The sequence below is a fragment of the Scyliorhinus torazame genome, chromosome 15 (genome assembly GCF_047496885.1).
Source record: "Scyliorhinus torazame isolate Kashiwa2021f chromosome 15, sScyTor2.1, whole genome shotgun sequence".
NCBI classification, from domain to species: domain Eukaryota; kingdom Metazoa; phylum Chordata; class Chondrichthyes; order Carcharhiniformes; family Scyliorhinidae; genus Scyliorhinus; species Scyliorhinus torazame.
Window position 1 is genome coordinate 107,173,251 of NC_092721.1, and position 18,781 is coordinate 107,192,031.

Below are 18,781 nucleotides of genomic sequence, written 5' to 3' on the forward strand. Positions count from 1 at the left end.
GCGCAAAAATGTGGCGGGGCGGGTAGGAGAATTTCGCCCCAGATATCTGGGGCGAAATTCTCCGTTAACGGCGGAAAGTCCGCCGATCGGCGCAAAAAACGGCGCAAATCCCACTTGCGTCACGTCATAAAAATGGGCCGATAGTCTCCGGCCCGAAATGGGCTAGCAGCGACGTGACGGGATCCGCGCTTGCGCAATGGTTCACGCCGTGCAGCGTCATACGCGCTGCACGGCGTGACGGCTCATAAGGCCGCGCAGCTCCCCCCCACCCGACCGGAACACCCGACCGCAACACCCGACTGGATGGCTAGCCGTCGCTCATCCCGAGGTTCGAGTCACGCGATGAGGAGGCGCTCCTGGACGCGGTGGAGCAGAGGAGGGACGCCCTGTATCCCGGGCACGGCCGCAGAGTTGCCCCACGCCACAGCCGGCGTCTGTGGAGGGAAGTGGCAGAGGCCGTCACCGCTGTGGCCCTAACACCACGGACAGGCACCAGGTGCCACAAGAAGGTGAACGACCTCGTCAGAGCAGGCAGGGTGAGCCTCCTCCATATCCCCCATATCCCCCCTCCCCATATCCCCCCTCCCCCATATCCCCCATATCCCCCCTCCCCCATATCCCCCCTCCCCCATATCCCCCATATCTCCCCCTCCCCATATACCCCTCCCCCATATCCCCCATATCCCCCCTCCCCCATATCCCCCCTCCCCCATATCCCCCCTCCCCCATATCCCCCCTCCCCCATACCCCCTCCCCCATATCCCCCATATCCCCCTCCCCATATCCACCTCCCCCATATCCCCCCTCCCCATATCCCCCCTCCCCCATATCCCCCCTCCCCCATATCCCCCCTCCCCCATATCCCCCATATCCCCCCTCCCCCATATCCCCCATATCCCCCCTCCCCCATATCCCCCTCCCCCATATCCCCCATATCCCCCCTCCCCCATATCTCCCCTCCCCCATATGCCCCCTCCCCCATACCCCCCTCCCCCATATCCCCCCTCCCCCACATTTCCCCCTCCCCATATCCCCCCTCCCCCATACCCCCCTCCCCCATATCCCCCCTCCCCCATATCCCCCCTCCCCCATATCCCCCTCCCCATATCCCCCCTCCCCCATATCCCCCATATTCCCCCTCCCCCATATCCCCCCTCCCCCATATCCCCCTCCCCCATATCCCCCCTCCCCCATATCCCCCCTCCCCCATATCCCCCCTCCACAATATCCCCCCTCCCCCATATCCCCCATATCCCGCATATCCCCCCTCCCCCATATCCCCCCCTCCCCCATATCCCCCTCCCCATATCCCCCCTCCCCCATATCCCCCATATCCCCCCTCCCCCATATCCCCCCTCCCCCATATCCCTCCTCCCCCATATCCCCCATATCCCCCCTCCCCATATCACCCTCCCCATATCCCCCATATCCTCCCTCCCCCATATCCCCCCCATATCCCCCCTCCCCCATATCCCCCCTCCCCCATATACCCCCTCCCCATATCCCCCCTCCCCCATATCCCCCCTGCCCCATATCCCCCTGCCCCATATCCCCATCCCCATATCCCCCCTCCCCCATATCCCCCCTCCCCCATATCCCCCCTCCCCCATATACCCCCTCCCCCATATCCCCCATATCCCCCCTCCCCCACATCCCCCCTCCCCCATATCCCCCCTCCCCATACCCCCCTCCCCCATATCCCCCATATCACCCCTCCCCATATCCCCCCCCTCCCCCATCTCCCCCCTCCCCCATACCCCCCCTCTCCCATATCCCCCCTCCCCCATATCCCCCTCCCCCATATCCCCCCTCCCCCATATCCCCCCTCCCCCATATCCCCCATATCCCCCCTCCCCCATATCCAACATATCCCCCCTCCCCCATATCCCCCCCTCCCCCATATCCCCCCTCCCCCATATCCCCCCTCCCCCATATCCCCCATATCCCCAAGTGAATCCAGCCCTAACCTTAACCTCTGCAATGCACGTGCAACCGATGGCGTGCATTCATATACCTGCCTAACACTGTTGCCTTTTACCCCTGCCACCACCCCCCCCCCCACAGGAGAAGCGCGCACACAACAATAGGGAGCATGTGAGGACTGGAGGAGGGCCCGCTGATGAGAGGCCACTGACCGTACACGAGGAAAGGGCCCTGGAACTGGCTGGCGGACCTGAGGACCGGGAGGTTGCTGATGCAGAGGTCGGGGCCCCACGAGCAAGTGAGCCACCAACAGCCCGTCCCCATATCCCCCTCCCCTATATCCCCCTCCCCCGTATCACCTGATCACTGCCTGATGTCTAACCATGCATGCTTCATTGTGTATCGCAGGACCAAACGTCCAGGCACCCATCCCCGCAGATGCACACCGCCCGCAGGATGCCCCTCGGAGACCACAGGAGACGGAGAGACCCGGACCCTCCAGCATGCGACGCCCGCATGATGCCCCTCGGAGACCACGGGAGACGGAGAGACCCGGACCCTCCAGCATGCGACGCCCGCAGGATGCCCCTCGGAGACCACGGGAGACGGAGAGACCCGGACCATCCAGCATGCGACGCCCGCAGGATGCCCCTCGCACACCACGGGAGACGGAGAGACCCGGACCCTCCAGCATGCGACGCCCGCAGGATGACCCTCGGAGACCACGGGAGACGGAGAGACACGGACCCTCCAGCATGCGACGCCCGCAGGATGCCCCTCGCACACCACGGGAGATGGAGAGACCTGGAGCAACAGGGAGACGACACCCCCGTCACGTGCGGGAGCGACCACCCAGCGATGAGGGGGGCAGCCACAGGCCCCCGTCACATCCGAGCCAGGACACCACTACCCAGGACACCCCTACCCGGGACACCACTACCCAGGACACCCCTACCCGGGACACCACTACCCAGGACACCCCTACCCAGGACACCACTACCCAGGACACCCCTACCCGGGACAGCACTACCCGGGACAGCACTACCTGGGACAGCACTACACGGGACAGCACTACCCGGGACAGCACTACCCAGGACACCCCTACCCGGGAAGACGAAATACCGGACAGTGACTCAGAGTGGATGGGTGGAGACGAACCCCCACCCCAAAGTGCCATGGACTCAGAGTGGGACGAAGAGCACGACACAACGCCACTGCTGTCACCAACACCCTCCACCATCGCAGAAACACTCACCACGGTTGGGCACTTTAGTGATGAGGCGTCTGGTACACTCACTGGTGCGCACAATACAGCCGTCCTGGTACAGCAGGTGGAGGTAGGAGCAGCAGAGGGACTGGGCGGTCGGAGGGCAGCCCAGGCCAAGCGAACATCTGCCGCCCAGATGGATCCCGGGTTCCTGCAGTCACCACACCCACACATAGATCCGATGCAACCACCGACACGGAGACGAGCGAATAGGGTGACGGGTGGCTTGCGGCGGCTGCGGTCGCAGGTGGAGGAGTCCACCCGCGTCCAGGAGCTGGGAGTGGTCCCGGTCATGCGTGCCACCCAGGCTGACACCGCACGGGTGGCGTCCGCGGTGGAGGCAATGGGTGCGACGGTGTCAGACATGGGGAACGGTTTGCGAGGCCTGGGGCCTTCCGTGCAGGCGGCGTCTGTGGCCCAGGAAATGGCTGCCCTCTCACAGGAGGCCATGAGCCAGTGCCAGCGCCAGATGGCAGAGGCGCTCAACGCCATAGCCCAGTCTCAGCAGGCCATGGCCCAGTCTCAGCAGGCCATGGCCCAGTCTCAGCAGGCCATAGCCCAGTCTCAGCAGGCCATAGCCCAGTCTCTGCAGGCCATGGCCCAGTCTCTGCAGGCCATGGCCCAGTCTCAGCAGGCCATCGCTGAGGGCATCGGCGCCAGTGGCCATGTGCGAGCCGGCGTCGCACTGTCACAGACAGGGTTCGACAACCCCCTGGGCTCCATGGCTGCAAACCTGCAGACCCCTGTCGATACCAGCACGGGCCTCCAGTACTGGCAGCGCCAGATGTCGGGGGCGCGTCGGATGGCCAGTCCGTTCGCATCCCCCACCCATGTAGAGGCCTGGGGGCCATCGGGCACCCCGAGGGAGGAGGAGGTGGTGTGGTCAGTCCCGGCTCCCTCTGTAGGGGAGGTCCCGGTACACCGCGACACCTCGGACTCCCCCCCTTCCGTCCCAGGTGCATCGGGTGGGCAACGGGCAGGACAGGCTGGCAGCTCGCCATCCCAGTCGCCCGGGCCGCAGCCTGGCCCATCTAGGCCAGGACGCCCCAGGAAACGGCCGCCAAAGGGATCCAGTGTCAGAGGGCAGGAATCACAGGAGTCCACCTCCAGTTCTGCTGTACCGTCTGGGGAACCACGTAGACGTAGTCAAAGGGCCCGTAAGGCCAAACAATTAGACACTGAGTAAGTTGGCACGGGTGCAGGGCACAGATGAGTTTTAGGGGCTAGGGCACATGCATGAACTCCTTTGGTTATTAAAGTCAATGTTACACCTACCGAAGCTGCCTTTGTGCTCTGTCCAAAGTGTGCGGGCGTGTCAAGTACGTTGAGCGCAAGTGTGTGTGTGACGGGTGGTCTTACCTCAGCCCCAGGTGAGTCTTCCCCCTTCCCCCTGGGCCGCCATCAACATCCCCCGGGCAGAGGACGGGACCGTGCTCTGCAGTGTCACAGCCGCATGCAGGGATGGTCCGGGTGGATGGTGGTACTGTGGCCATGGGTCAGACATAGTCCAACGATGTAGAGCCAGGAGCTCATCGGAGGCGGGTTGTCATCATCCTCCATGGCCTGCGATAGACACGCGTCCACCCGCAACTGGGTGAGCCCGGTCCGTTGTGCCGCCGGTGGATCGGCAATTGGGGGGGGGGTGGTGTGCTTGCGGGTGGGGTGTGTGGGGTTGGGGAGGGGGGTGAGGGTGCTGGGTGGGTGGATGGGTGGGGGGTGTGGGTGGTCGGCTGTTGTCATGGTGTGCGGTCTGTGGCCGTACTACCCGATTCCCACGCCCATCTAGTCAGTGAAGCGGGCGTTTATCAGTCTGTCCCGTGCCCGCTGGGCCAGCCGGTAACGGTGGACAGCCACCCGCCTGTGTCTACCCCGTCTGCTCTGACCATTGCCCCCATCCCCCTCATCTGGGGAGGACTGTGCCTCTTCCTGCTGCTCCTCCACTCCGCCCTCCTCTGCCTGCGGCACATCGCCCCTCTGCTGGGCTATGTTGTGCAGGACGCAGCACACCACAATGATGCGGCCGACCCTATCTGACCGATACTGGAGGGCGCCCCCAGAGAGGTCCAGGCACCTGAAACGCATCTTCAGCACGCCAAAGCACCTCTCTATCACTCCCCTTGTCGCTACATGGGCATCATTGTAGCGGTTCTCCGCCTCATTGCGTGGCCTCCGTATAGGCGTCATCAGCCACGATCGCAATGGGTAGCCCCTGTCGCCCAGCAACCAGCCCCTCAGCCGGGGATGGCGTCCCTCGTACATGCCGGGGATGGATGACCGCGACAACACGAATGAGTCGTGTACACTGCCTGGGTGACGGGCGCAGACGTGCAGGATCATCATGCGGTGGTCGCAGACCACCTGTACGTTCATTGAATAGGTCCCCTTCCTATTAGTGAACACGGCCCTGTTCTCTGCAGGTGGCCGCACGGCGACGTGCATCCCATCGATCGCGCCCTGGACCATGGGGAACCCGGCAACGGCAGAGAAGCCCACGGCCCGGGCATCTTGGCTGGCCCGGTCCACGAGGAAGCGGATGTAGCGGTGCGCCATGGCATAAAGGGCATCTGTCACTGCCCGGATGCACCGATGCACCGATGTCTGCGATATGCCGGACAGGTCCCCACTCGGTGCCTGGAATGACCCCGTTGCATAAAAGTTCAGGGCCACCGTAACTTTGACGGACACGGGGAGAGGGTGTCCCCCGCCAGTGCCACGCGGTGACAGGTGTGCCAGCAGGTGGCAGATGTGTGCCACGGTTTCCCGGCTCATCCGGAGTCTCCTCCTGCATTCCCGGTCCGTGAGGTCCTGGTATGACTGCCGGGGCCGGTACACACGGGGCGCCCTCGGGTGCCTCCTTTGCCGTGGGGCCGCGACGTCATAGATCATAGAATTTACAGTGCAGAAGGAAGCCATTCGGCCCATCGAGTCTGCACCGGCTCTTGGAAAGAGCACCCTACCCAAGGTCAACACCGCCACCCTATCCCCATAACCCAGTAACCCCATCCAACACTAAGGGCAATTTTGGACACTAAGGGCAATTGATCATGGCCAATCCACCTAACCTGCACATCTTTGGACTGTGGGAGGAAACCGGAGCACCCGGAGAAAACCCACGCAGACACGGGGAGGATGTGCAGACTCCGCACAGACAGTGACCCAAGCCGGAATCGAACCTGGGACCCTGGAGCTGTGAAGCAATTGTGCTATCCACAAGGCTACCGTGCTGCCCCAAACGTCCTCCTCCCCCTCCTCGTCCTCCTCATCCAGGGCAACATAGACATGAGCGGCTGCCACCACGGCGGCCAACATCGCTGGATGGTCTGAAAACATGACGGCCTGGTGGGGGGGAGGGGAACGACGACATGTCATCATTGCCCATATCCCCTCCTCCCCCCAGCCAGGTGGCATGGACCGCATGGGTCCAACTGTTGGAGGCTGGCACCTGGCCAGGTGGACCAACTCATTTGCCCTCCCATCACCCACCCCGGCACGGACCCCCTCCCCAACCTCCACCCCAGCACGGACCCCCCCCAACCCCCAACCTCCACCCTGGCACGGATCCCCCCCCAACCTCCACCCCAGCACGGACCCCCCCCCCCAACCTCCACCCCGGCACGGACCCCCTCCCCAACCCCCAACCTCCACCCCAGCACGGACCCCCCCCCCCCAACCTCCACCCCGGCACGGACCCCCCCCCCAACCTCCACCCCGGCACGGACCCCCTCCCCAACCCCCAACCTCCACCCCAGCAGGGACCCCCCCCCAACCCCCAACCTCCACCCCGGCACGGACCCCCTCCCCAACCCCCAACCTCCACCCCAGCACGGACCCCTCCCCCAACCCCCAACCTCCACCCCGGCACGGACGCCCCCCAACCTCCACCCCAGCACGGACCCCCTCCCCAACCTCCACCCCAGCACGGACCCCCCCCCCCAACCCCCAACCTCCACCCCGGCACGGACCCCCCCCCAACCTCCACCCCAGCACGGACCCCCTCCCCAACCTCCACCCCAGCACGGACCCCCTCCCCAACCTCCACCCCAGCACGGACCCCCCCCAACCCCCAACCTCCACCCCAGCACGGACCCCCTCCCCAACCTCCACCCCAGCACAGACCCCCCCCAACCTCCACCCCAGCACGGACCCCCTCCCCAACCTCCACCCCAGCACGGACCCCCCCCCCCAACCCCCAACCTCCACCCCGGCACGGACCCCCCCCAACCTCCACCCCAGCACGGACCCCCCCCAACCCCCAACCTCCACCCCGGCACGGACCCCCCCCCCAACCTCCACCCCAGCACGGACCCCCTCCCGGCACTCCCCCGGAGCCCAGCCTACTCTAACCACCCCCCCCCCCCCCCCCCCGCCGCACACACACACACACAAGCCGAGACACACCTCTCCTCAGGCAATCAGTCTGCGGCCACGCCATTTCCTGCCCAGAGCCAACCCCCCAGGCCGTCACTCACCTCCACGCTGGTCGGCGTGAGCCTGGAGCACCGGGTCACGCCGATGAAAAGGAGGTTTGATTCACGTCGACGTGAACGGTCATCACGTCGACGGGACTTCGGCCCATCCGGAAGGGAGAATATCGGCAGGCCGAAAATCGGCTGCCTTGCGCAGACCCGTGACATTCTCCGCGGCAGCGGCGCCATTAACGCCCCGCCGACTTTTCTCCCTTCGGAGACTTAGGCAGGGGCGGGGGCGGGATTCACGGCGGCCAACGGCCATTCTCCGACCCGGCGGGGGGTCGGAGAATGACGCCCCTGAAGTGGGACTGGAGTTCTGATTTTACAATTTAAAAAAAAAGATGTAATAGATTTAAAAAATCATTTTTAAAACAGTACCCTAAATAAAGGAGAGATATGAATATTGCATTCAAAGTAAATATGACATTCCATTCCTTCAAATATATTAAATTAGATTTTTTTTTATTCATCCAGGGGATGTGGGTGTCGCTAGCTGGGACAGCATCATTGTCCAATCACCCGACAACTGAGTGCTGGGCCATTTCAGAGAGCACTTAAGAGTCAACCACAGTGAGTCTGGAGTCACATGTAGGCCAGACCCGGTAAGAATGGTAGATTTCCTTCCCCAAAGGGAATTTGCAAACCAGACAATTGACAATGGATTCATTAGGCATTTAATTCCATATTTTATTAAATTCAAATTTCATCATGTGTGATAGTGGGATTCGAACCCAGGTCCCCAGAGCATTACCCTGGGTCTCTGGCTTACTAGTCCAGTGACAATACCACTATGGCATTGGTCTTCACTATGTTGTAACTTCAGGTGAAAGAGAAAGAAACAAATCAGCCATTCTCTCTCTTCTAATAACTATCTGGTAACACTTGTTAGAAACTGTGCAGGTGTGAATGTTGGGCATGGACTGGATAGGGTTTGGTGTGATGACTCTGATAGCCAAATATTCTGCTGGCACTCATACATTAAGAATGGCCAATTTGGGTGTTCTTCTTAATGGTGCAATTGAACTACGTGTCAGCACATTTAGAAGAGAGGAGGAGAAAAGTGATGGTAAAGGTACCATTCTATACGCTGTGACTCCTATAATGTTGTCTCTGGAACTCTGGTTTATATTTCAATACCTCAGCTAGTATTTCAAAGATTACAACCAATAACAATGTGCAACTATCCTTTACGCCTCTCTGCAACTCATGGTCCCTTTGTTCAAAAAGGGGAGCAGAGACAACCCCGGCAACTATAGACCGGTGAGCCTCACGTCTGTAGTGGGTAATGTCTTGGAGGGGATTATAAGAGACAAGATTTATAATCATCTAGATAGGAATAATATGATCAGGGATAGTCAGCATGGCTTTGTGAAGGGTAGGTCATGCCTCACAAACCTTATCGAGTTCTTTAAGAAGGTGACTGAACAGGTAGACGAGGGTAGAGCAGTTGATGTGGTGTATATGGATTTCAGCAAAGCGTTTGATAAGGTTCCCCACGGTAGGATATTGCAGAAAATACGGAGGCTGGGGATTGAGGGTGATTTAGAGATGTGGATCAGAAATTGGCTAGCTGAAAGAAGACAGAGGGTGGTGGTTGATGGGAAATGTTCAGAATGGAGTTCAGTCACAAGTGGAGTACCACAAGGATCTGTTCTGGGGCCGTTGCTGTTTGTCATTTTTATCAATGACCCAGAGGAAGGCGCAGAAGGGTGGGTGAGTAAATTTACAGACGATACTAAAGTCGGTGGTGTTGTCGATAGTGTGGAAGGATGTAGCAGGTTACAGAGGGATATAGATAAGCTGCAGAGCTGGGCTGAGAGGTGGCAAATGGAGTTTAATGTAGAGAAGTGTGAGGTGATTCACTTTGGAAGGAATAACAGGAATGCGGAATATTTGGCTAATGGTAATGTTCTTGAAAGTGTGGATGAGCAGAGGGATCTAGGTGTCCATGTACATAGATCCCTGAAAGTTGCCACCCAGGTTGATAGGGTTGTGAAGAAGGCCTATGGAGTGTTGGCCTTTATTGGTAGAGGGATTGAGTTCCGGAGTCAGGTGGTCATGTTGCAGCTGTACAGAACTCTGGTACGGCCGCATTTGGAGTATTGCGTACAGTTCTGGTCACCGCATTATAGGAAGGACGTGGAGGCTTTGGAGCGGGTGCAGAGGAGATTTACCAGGATGTTGCCTGGTATGGAGGGAAAATCTTATGAGGAAAGGTTGATGGACTTGAAGTTGTTTTCGTTGTAGAGAAGAAGGTTAAGAGGAGACTTAATAGAGGCATACAAAATGATCAGGGGGTTGGATAGGGTGGACAGTGAGAGCCTTCTCCCACGGATGGAAATGACTGGCACGAGGGGACATAGCTTTAAACTGAGGGGTAATAGATATAGGACAGAGGTCAGAGGTAGGTTCTTTACGCAAAGAGTAGTGAGGCCGTGGAATGCCCTACCTGCTACAGTAGTGAACTCGCCAACATTGAGGGCATTTAAAAGTTTATTGGATAAACATATGGATGATAATGGCATAGTGTAGGTTAGATGGCTTTTGTTTCGTTGCAACATCGTGGGCCGAAGGGCCTGTACTGCGCTGTATTGTTCTATGTTCTATGTTCTATGTTCTAAGAGTAGAATAACTCATTTTTTGTAATTGATGTCAAGAGGTTGCTCTGTCTTGTTTTGACTCAATTATGCAATTCTCCTCGGAGCCAAGGAATTAAGGTCTTAATTAAATTACTTGCATGCATATTGTCAAACTCTTTCCTCCAACTGAAGTAATGACCATTGACAATATCCTCCTTATTTAATTAAATGTATATGAAGAAAAGATTGTCGGTGGAGGAAAAATAAGTCATTGCTTTAGTTTTTTCTAGGGATGCCACTTTAATGGGATAACAACATTTGAATCAATTCTTACATAGCAGGCTTATCGCAGAAAGTTAGTACACAAATTAAATTTATATCAAGTAAAAGATTAATTTCAAAACCCAGGCTTGAATGTTCAAACACACATTTTAAAGTAAGTTTAAAAAACTGTTCAAAGATGCGAGTATTGAGGTAGAGTTAAAGCTTGGGAACACATTAAAGTAGTGTACTTGATCATTATGGGATGGAAAGGAGGTTGTTGGAACACCATTGGTCAGCAGGGGATTGAAGAAAGACTTTTGCGAAGAGTAACAGTTATCAATGTCTTTATTTGCTCATAGGGACCGGGATTCTCCCCTACCCGGTGGGGCGGAGGGTCCCGGCGGGATGGAGTGGCGGGAATCACTCCGGCGTCGGGCCGCCCCAAAGGATTTCTCCACAACTTTAGGGGACAAGCCCTCACCATGAGGGGCTAGGCGCGCGCCGGAGTGGTTTACACTCCACCGGCTGGCGTGGAAGGACTTTGGCACCACGCCAGCCGGGGCCGAAGGACTTCGCCGGCCGGCGGAAGTCCGCGCATGCGCAGGGGTGTCAGCGGCAGCTGACGTCATCCCCGCGCATGCGCTGGGGGGGGGGTCTCTTACGCGTCGGCCATGGTGAAGGCTGTGGCCGAGGCGGAGGGAAGAGTGCCCCCACCGCACAGGCCCGCCTGCGGATTGGTGGGCCCCGATCGCGGGCCAGGCCACCGTGGGGGCACCCCCCGGGGCCAGATCGCCCCGCCCCCCCTCAGGTCCCCGAAGCCCGCACCGCCTAGTCCTGCCGGTAAGAGAGGTGGTTTGATTCTCGCCAGCAGGACAGGCATTCCAGCAGCGGGACTGCGGCCCATCGGGGGCCGGAGAATCGCCGGGGGGGGGGCCCGCCGACTGGCGCGGCGTGATTCCCGCACCCGCCGAATATCTGGTGCCGGAGAATTCGCCAACCGGCGGGGGCGGGATTCACGCCCAGGATGTTCATGGCATCTCTGGCAGGGCCAGCACTTGTTCCTCATCCCTAATTACCCTTAAGAAGGTGGCGGTGAGTGCTTTTTGAACTGTTGCAGTCCATGTGGTATAGGTACACTCACCGTGTTGTTCAGAAGGTGTGTAGGGTGTTGGATACTGCTCGGTTGGTCTTCATGAGTTCTTCATAGTTAACTATATGTATCATGATGATATTTGTATAATTTTTGTGTGTTTATGTAAGTATTCTGTACAGGTAAAGAAAATTGCGTCTGTGGCCGGGATTTTCCTTGATATCGGCAAAGCCCGATGTCGGGCGGGAAAAGCAGCGTCAATGCTACCAACGGCAGTGCAGCACCTTGAAAAAAACGTTAAAGTCACAGGTCCCACAATTTATCGCTGACGGGGCAGTCTCTGATTCACCTGCCTCGCCATCAACTTAGACACTCGATGATCTAGGGTGCCATTTTTAAAGGCCGCCCCACACAAAGTGAGCAAACCAGTTCATCCAGGAACACCCCCATGGAATTCCTCCTGGCACACCCTGGCGCTACCCTGGCATTAAGTTGGCACCCCAGCGCTACCCTACACAGGAAGTGCCTGGGCATCAAGCTGGCACTAACTGCGCAGTGTCTGGGTAGTCCAGGGCTACCAGCTTGTAGCCAGGGCACTACCAGGGCAATACCCAGGCATGAGCCATCATCGAACCCACTTTACGCGAACAGGAGCATATAATCCGGCCTTGTGTGTGTCCAGGATAATTAAAATAGAGGTTTCTGCAGTCAAATTATCTGTGGCGTGTAAGGGACGAAAGAGTAAAGAGATTTCCTCTTTACATTTGTAATGAGGCCTTCTGGTGGGTTTAAGTGTATAGGTAAACAGAGTAGATTTAAAATTTATATTTGGGATTAATTGTTGAAATTATTGTGCACTTTTGCATTTCAAAAGAGGTTCCAAGGTGACAAGGAACATTTGCATTTTACAGATTTGTGAGTAAACAGAGGCAGGTATTTTAAATTGTATTGATCAAAGATAGAGGTGATATGGAAATATGAAATGTTTTAATATTTGGGCAACCTAAGTTTAAAGGGGTTTGTGAAGACAATGCAGAACAAAGATAAAAGGAAAAAACGTTTCGGAAAACAGATTTTCAGCTGGAGTGAATTGCTCTCGCTGATGTATGTCTCACTGAAGGTCAGCTCCTTTGTTTTGGAGCTGAAATTTTTTTCACTAAAGAAAGTAATTTAATCTTGGGCAAGAGGACTTTTGCATTGTGAAGTAGTTTGTTTAAATCTGCCTTTGGAAAACCACATCAACATGCTTAATTCTGAAAAATTGTAGATTATATTTCTGTTTGCAGTGAAAGGCAATTTCTAGATGGGGTTATTGGGTTACGGACAGGGTGGAAGTGTGAGGTGTGGGTTTAAGTAGGGTGCTCTTTCCAAGGACCGGTGCAGACTCGATGGGCTGAATGGCCTCCTTTTGCAATGTAAATTCTATGATTCTATGATTTGGGTACCACTCCCTGGAATCTATAAGGGCGGTTGCCAAAAGGATAGTTTCATTGGGCATGATTTTCCGGCTATTCCCGATGGTGGGATCTTCCGTTCCCGCTGACGGTGGGCCCCCGCTGTGGGTAGCCTGGTGGCAAATGGTGTGAACAATGGGAAACCCTGTTGACAATTGCAGGACCAGAACATCCAGTGGCGGGCTGCCTCCATCACAGCAAAACACGTCACGGGTGGGGAGGGGGAGATAAAACATTATCTTGTAAGATCTTGTCTAACTGTGCATCTTTTATCTTGTGTATAATGGTTTATATTTTATTTTAATTCATATTCTAATGCTTCAAATTTTAAAAGTTACCAGTGAAGTTCTGTGTTTTTGAACTCTATCGCTCTCCCTTCTCGTTTCTGCAAAAATAAAAAACAGACCATTATAATCAGCTAAAATGGATTTCAATCTGAGATCTGGCTGGATCATCAGATGTGGTTGTAGTAGTATTTATTAACTACAAGAAAAATGGACATATATACAGTAACGGGTTCAAGCTCAGAGCTGTCTCCATGCTTGTGGGTAGATACAACTCTATCCAACAATCGATTGACCCCTAGGAGTGGGGCATTTGTTCCCTTAAATCACCATGTGGGTAATACTGTATTCAGTCCCACAGTAACTGTATATGTTTCAGATCCTTATATTACAGACGAGAGTTCCAGGATTTGGACAGTGAATGAATCATAAATACTATGAGGTAAATGCTCAATTTACTGTTAAAGTGAAAACTAGTATTTTGAAATCAATGACATTTGGGCAGTTTCTATAAAGGGCAGCTTATCTGCAATGGCTTGTTCTGATGAAAGTTTATTGACCTGGAATATTAGCTCTGCTGTAATATTTGCAGACAATTTCTGACCTATTCAGTGTGTCCAATTATTTACAGTAAGAAGTCTTACAACACCAGGTTAAAGTCCAATAGGTTTGTTTCGAATCACTAGCTTTCGGAGCGCTGCTTCTTCCTCAGGTGACAATTATTTAGCCAGTTTTACCCCTGGGCAGCAAGTTGAAAATCTACCTCATCAAGTCCGTTAGAGATCAAATAGCGACTGAGAGTACAAAAGAGTTTTTAGGTGTTATTTTTTCATAATAAGTCTCACTCCAGAGAATATTAGCCATATTTATAATCTAGAAATGAATTGATAGGGGATTTCCAAGTTCATGGGGAAAAAAATGAAATGAATTAATTCAGTAAAGTGCACTGTATCCAGATAGAGTATATCTAAATCTTTTTTTTAATATATCAATATGTGAAGAATATTAAGTTAGATACTCCATATTGTGTTAGAACTTAGAATGCCTCATCGGAGATGATGGTGAAAGCAGAATTGCTAATAGCTTTCAAATGAGTATTGGATAAAAAATAACATTTAATGGCGAAAGGGATTCGGCATAGCAAGGAAAGAGAAAATGCTGGAAAATCTCAGCAAGTCTGGCAGCATCTGTAGGGAGAAAAAAGAGCTAATGTTTCGAGTCCGATGACTCTTTGTCAAAGCTAACAGACGGAGAAAGTGGGAAATATTTATACTGTGGAGTGAGAATGAAAGAAGCGTCATAGCCGCAGAAACCCAGGGAAACCGGGTGCTAATGGCCACAGAAACAAAGGGGAAAGAGTGCGAATGGCAGTCCCCAGAGAGGACAACAGATATGAAGGTCAAACAGCAGGGAAACTAACATCAAAGGATGAACTATAGGTGTGGGGGGAGGGGAAGGGGGAAGCAAGAGGAGAAAGGTGCAGGAAAGGTGGATAAGATTGGGGGAGAAAAATTAAATGTATATTAAGAAAGAAAGAAATGGTAAAAGACAGTTAAATGAAATGAAAACAAATGGGTCGAGGTGCGACTGATCATCTGAAGTTGTTGAATTTGATGTTCAGGCCGGAAGGCTGTAGCGTGCCTAATCGGAAGATGAAATGTTGTTCCTCCAATTTGCATTGCGCTTCACTGGAACATTGCAGCAGGCCAAGAACAGACATGTGGGCATGGGAGCAGGGTCTTTTGTTAAAATGGCAAGCAACGGGAAGGTCAGGGTCCTGAATGCGCATAGACCGAAGATGCTCAGAAAAGCGATCACCCAGTCTGCGTTTGGTCTCTCCGATATAGAGGAGACCACATTGGGAGCAACGAATGCAGTAGACCAAATTGGAAGAGATGCAAGTGAAACGCTGCTTAAGCTGGAATGAGTGTTTTGGGCCTGGGATGTTAAGCATGGAAGAGGTAAAGGGGCAGGTGTTACACCTTCTTGTGATTGCATGGGAAGGTGCCATGGGTGATGGGCGATGTACTGGGTATGGTGGAGGAGTGGACTAGATTATCTTGGAGGGAACGGTCTCTGCGGAATGCTGACCGAGGGAGTGAAGGGAAGATGTGTTTGGTGGTGGCATCATGCTGGAGTTGGCGAAAATGGCGGAGGATTATACTTTGCATACGGAGGCTGGTGGGATGAAATATGAGAACGAGGGGGACTCTATCCTTGTTCTGGGAGGGAGTGGTGGGGGCGAGGGTAGTGGCGCGGGAGATGGACCGCACACTGTTGAGGGCCCTGTCAACAACTGTAGGTGGGAAATCACGGTCGAGGTTAGGCATAGCAGATGGCTCCTATAAAAATCCTGCTCCCCTGTTGTTTTTGACAGGGCATTCCCTGCCAACCCAGTTTCTAACCTTTCTCTTCACTCTTTTTGTGGTGATTTAAAATTAATGTCCTGTAAGTTCTCAATCATCAGCCCATGAAATTACTTTTTCTGGCTTACTTTATCAAAACCTCTCATGAATTTGAACACCTTTATTAGGACTCTGACTTTATTTATTCTCATGAAAAAAGCCCCAATTCTTCATTGTAAGCTTTAAGGTTCAGGAGGCATAGCCATCCAAAATAAGCGGCCCGAACACATAAGGGCGGCACACTGGTTAGCACTGCTATCTCAAGGGTTCAATTCCGGCCTTTGGTGACTGTGTGGAGTTTGCACTTTCTCCCCATATTTGCGTTGGCTTCCTCTGGATGTTCCGGTGTCCTCCCACAGTCCAAAGATGTGCAGGTTAGGTGGATTGACTGTGTTAAATTGCCCCTTAGTGTCCACATATATGCAAGTTAGGTGGGGTTATGGGATAGGGCAGGGGATTGGGCCTGGATAGGATGCTCTTTAAGAGGGTCAGTGCACTCGATGGGCCGAATGGCCTCCTTCTGCACTGTAGGGATTCTATGGATTCATTAGCAACATAGTTTTCTAAAAGATTTTAAGTTGTTTATTAAGTTTTGTCATAAACATAAGTTTAGGTATGATGAATAAATTAAAAGCCCGGGGCAGGTGAGACCAATTTATTGATCATAGAGGATGAACCGGCTGGTGCAGATTGAGCGTTGATCTCTGCAGCTTGTGGTGGCAGTCTTCTGCTCTCCAGCAAAAGTACTAGAAAACTCTACCCTCCAATCTTCCTCCATCTTCCCAAAGATTTTTGCATCTAAGGAAGGCAGCTGCCTGATGAGGAATGCCGCATGCCTCCGTGCGTGCATTAATAATCTTTCGTTCTAGAGGCTGGTTGTTTACCTGATAATAATCATTTGTTGAAATAGCTTTGTCCACATGACAGGAACCCAAGGTGTTGGGTGGGATGGGGTCGCCTCGCCCTTATGCATCACTTTGGCTGAGGGAATCTTTTACTTTATCATATGCTCAGTTTTTAACTCATGCCCTTGAGAAGCTGGTATAGCACCACCTTCCTGAACTTGTGTAGAAAAGAGGGTGCAAAGTGACATCCTACTGAACCAGGAACGTCAACATGGAAGCTTGAACCAGGGGAACTGAACATTTCTAGGGACTATTTATGCGTTTTTCCAGACAGAGAGGAGAATCCACCTTTCTGCCAGGTGACCTCAAATTATGCCTACTAAGTCCATAGGAATTCTATAATATTCTGGAAAGCACCATTTCTCACATGAATTTTCTGGAATAATGTATAAACCCCAAATGATTGTTGTGCTCCGTGATCCTCCAGTAACCAGTTTAATGGCAAAACATTCTGGGTGAACTGATTCTGGCTGGAGCAGGTGCTGGAAGTGGCTGGGGAGGTATATTTTCCGTGGGCAGCACGGTAGCACAGTGGTTCGCACTGTTTCTTCACAGCTCCAGGGTCCCAAGTTCAATTCCCGCCTTGGTTCACTGTCTATGTGGAGTCTGGAAGTTCTCCCTGTGTCTGTGTGGGTTTCCACCGGATGCTCTGGTTTCCACCCATAAGTCCCGAAAGATGGGCTGTTAGGTAATGTGGACATTCTGAATTCTCCCTCTGTGTACCCGAACAGGAGCCGGAGTGTGGTGACTAGGGGCTTTTCACAGTAACTTAATTGCAGTGTTGCTGTAAGCATGCTTGTGCCAACAAAGATTATTATATTATTAGAATATTAATAACCTTTATTATTGTCACAAGTAGCTTACATTAACACTGCAATGAAATTACTGTGAACATCCACTAGTCGCCACACTCTGGCGCCTGTTCGGGTACACTGAGGGGGAATTCAGAGTGTCCAATTCGCCTAACAAGACGTCTTTCGGGACTTGTGGGAGGAAACTGGAGCACCCAGAGGAAACCCAGGCAGACACAGGGAGAACGTGCAGCCTCCGTACAGACAGTGACCCAAGCTGAGATTCGAACCCAGGTCCCTGGTGCTGTGAAGCAACAGTGCTAACTACTGTGCTACAGTGCTGCCCATAAGATAGGCCACACCGGCAAAGCAATGAATCACGAGTGGCACAGCTAAACTGTGCGTGATGACTGGAAGACTTTAGGAATATTGGATTCTAAATATTGGACAATTTAAGGGTTAAAAGTCTGGGGTTAGAGTGTGTTTAACTGCAGCGTCCATTTTTTCTTTAAGAATTCTGTTTTGCAGCGCATGGTTGCTTTTACTAGTCGGAAGGTGAAATTGACAAAGGAATGTGTTTTTCAGTCTGGACTAATGGACTGTGGTTTGACTGGGTAAGTCCCTGGGGTATTAATGTGCTTTGCAGTCTGCAGAGATAATTTGGTTTTCGGCTTGGGGAGATGAGGTCATTGTTGGGTGGAGCCAAGGAATTTGGAGAGGCATTGGGCTGGATTCTCCATTTCTGAGGCTAAGTGCCAGCACCAACGGAGAATCCGTGGAGGTTCCATGATGGCAAAATCGGCGCGAAACCCTCGCCGATTCTGGTACCGTGAGGTGGTAGCACTGGCGCTGTATGGAACACCAGCAGAGTGCACGGAAAGCGGCCTGAGAATCACCAGGTCTCGGACCGCACATGCTCAGGGCTGGCAAGCTGTAGCCGCGCACACCTGTACCCGCACCGTGTGACATGCTTCTTAATGACACCGATATGGAGGGGGCGGAGAATTGCCCACCGCCCACCCCGAATTCGGCATTGGGAGCCATTCTCCACCCAATTATCGTTCTCCATTTTGGCATCGGGCTATGGAGAATCCCACCCATTTTTAGAGAGGGAATCTTTAGGAGAAAGCTTTGGAGAGAGGAGTTGAATTTTGATCTTCCTGGTGCTGAGTCCACAATTCTCCCACAGCAAGGTAGTTATAAAAGAGTAATATGTAAAGCAGAGCAATTTTGTCTGGGGACAAGGAAGAAATTGAAACACGGCAGGTGAACCAACCTTTTGAAGATATTCAGCCAGAGTCTGAAGGGGTTCTAACAGGAGTCCAAATCTGTTCTGTGATGCAAGTATTA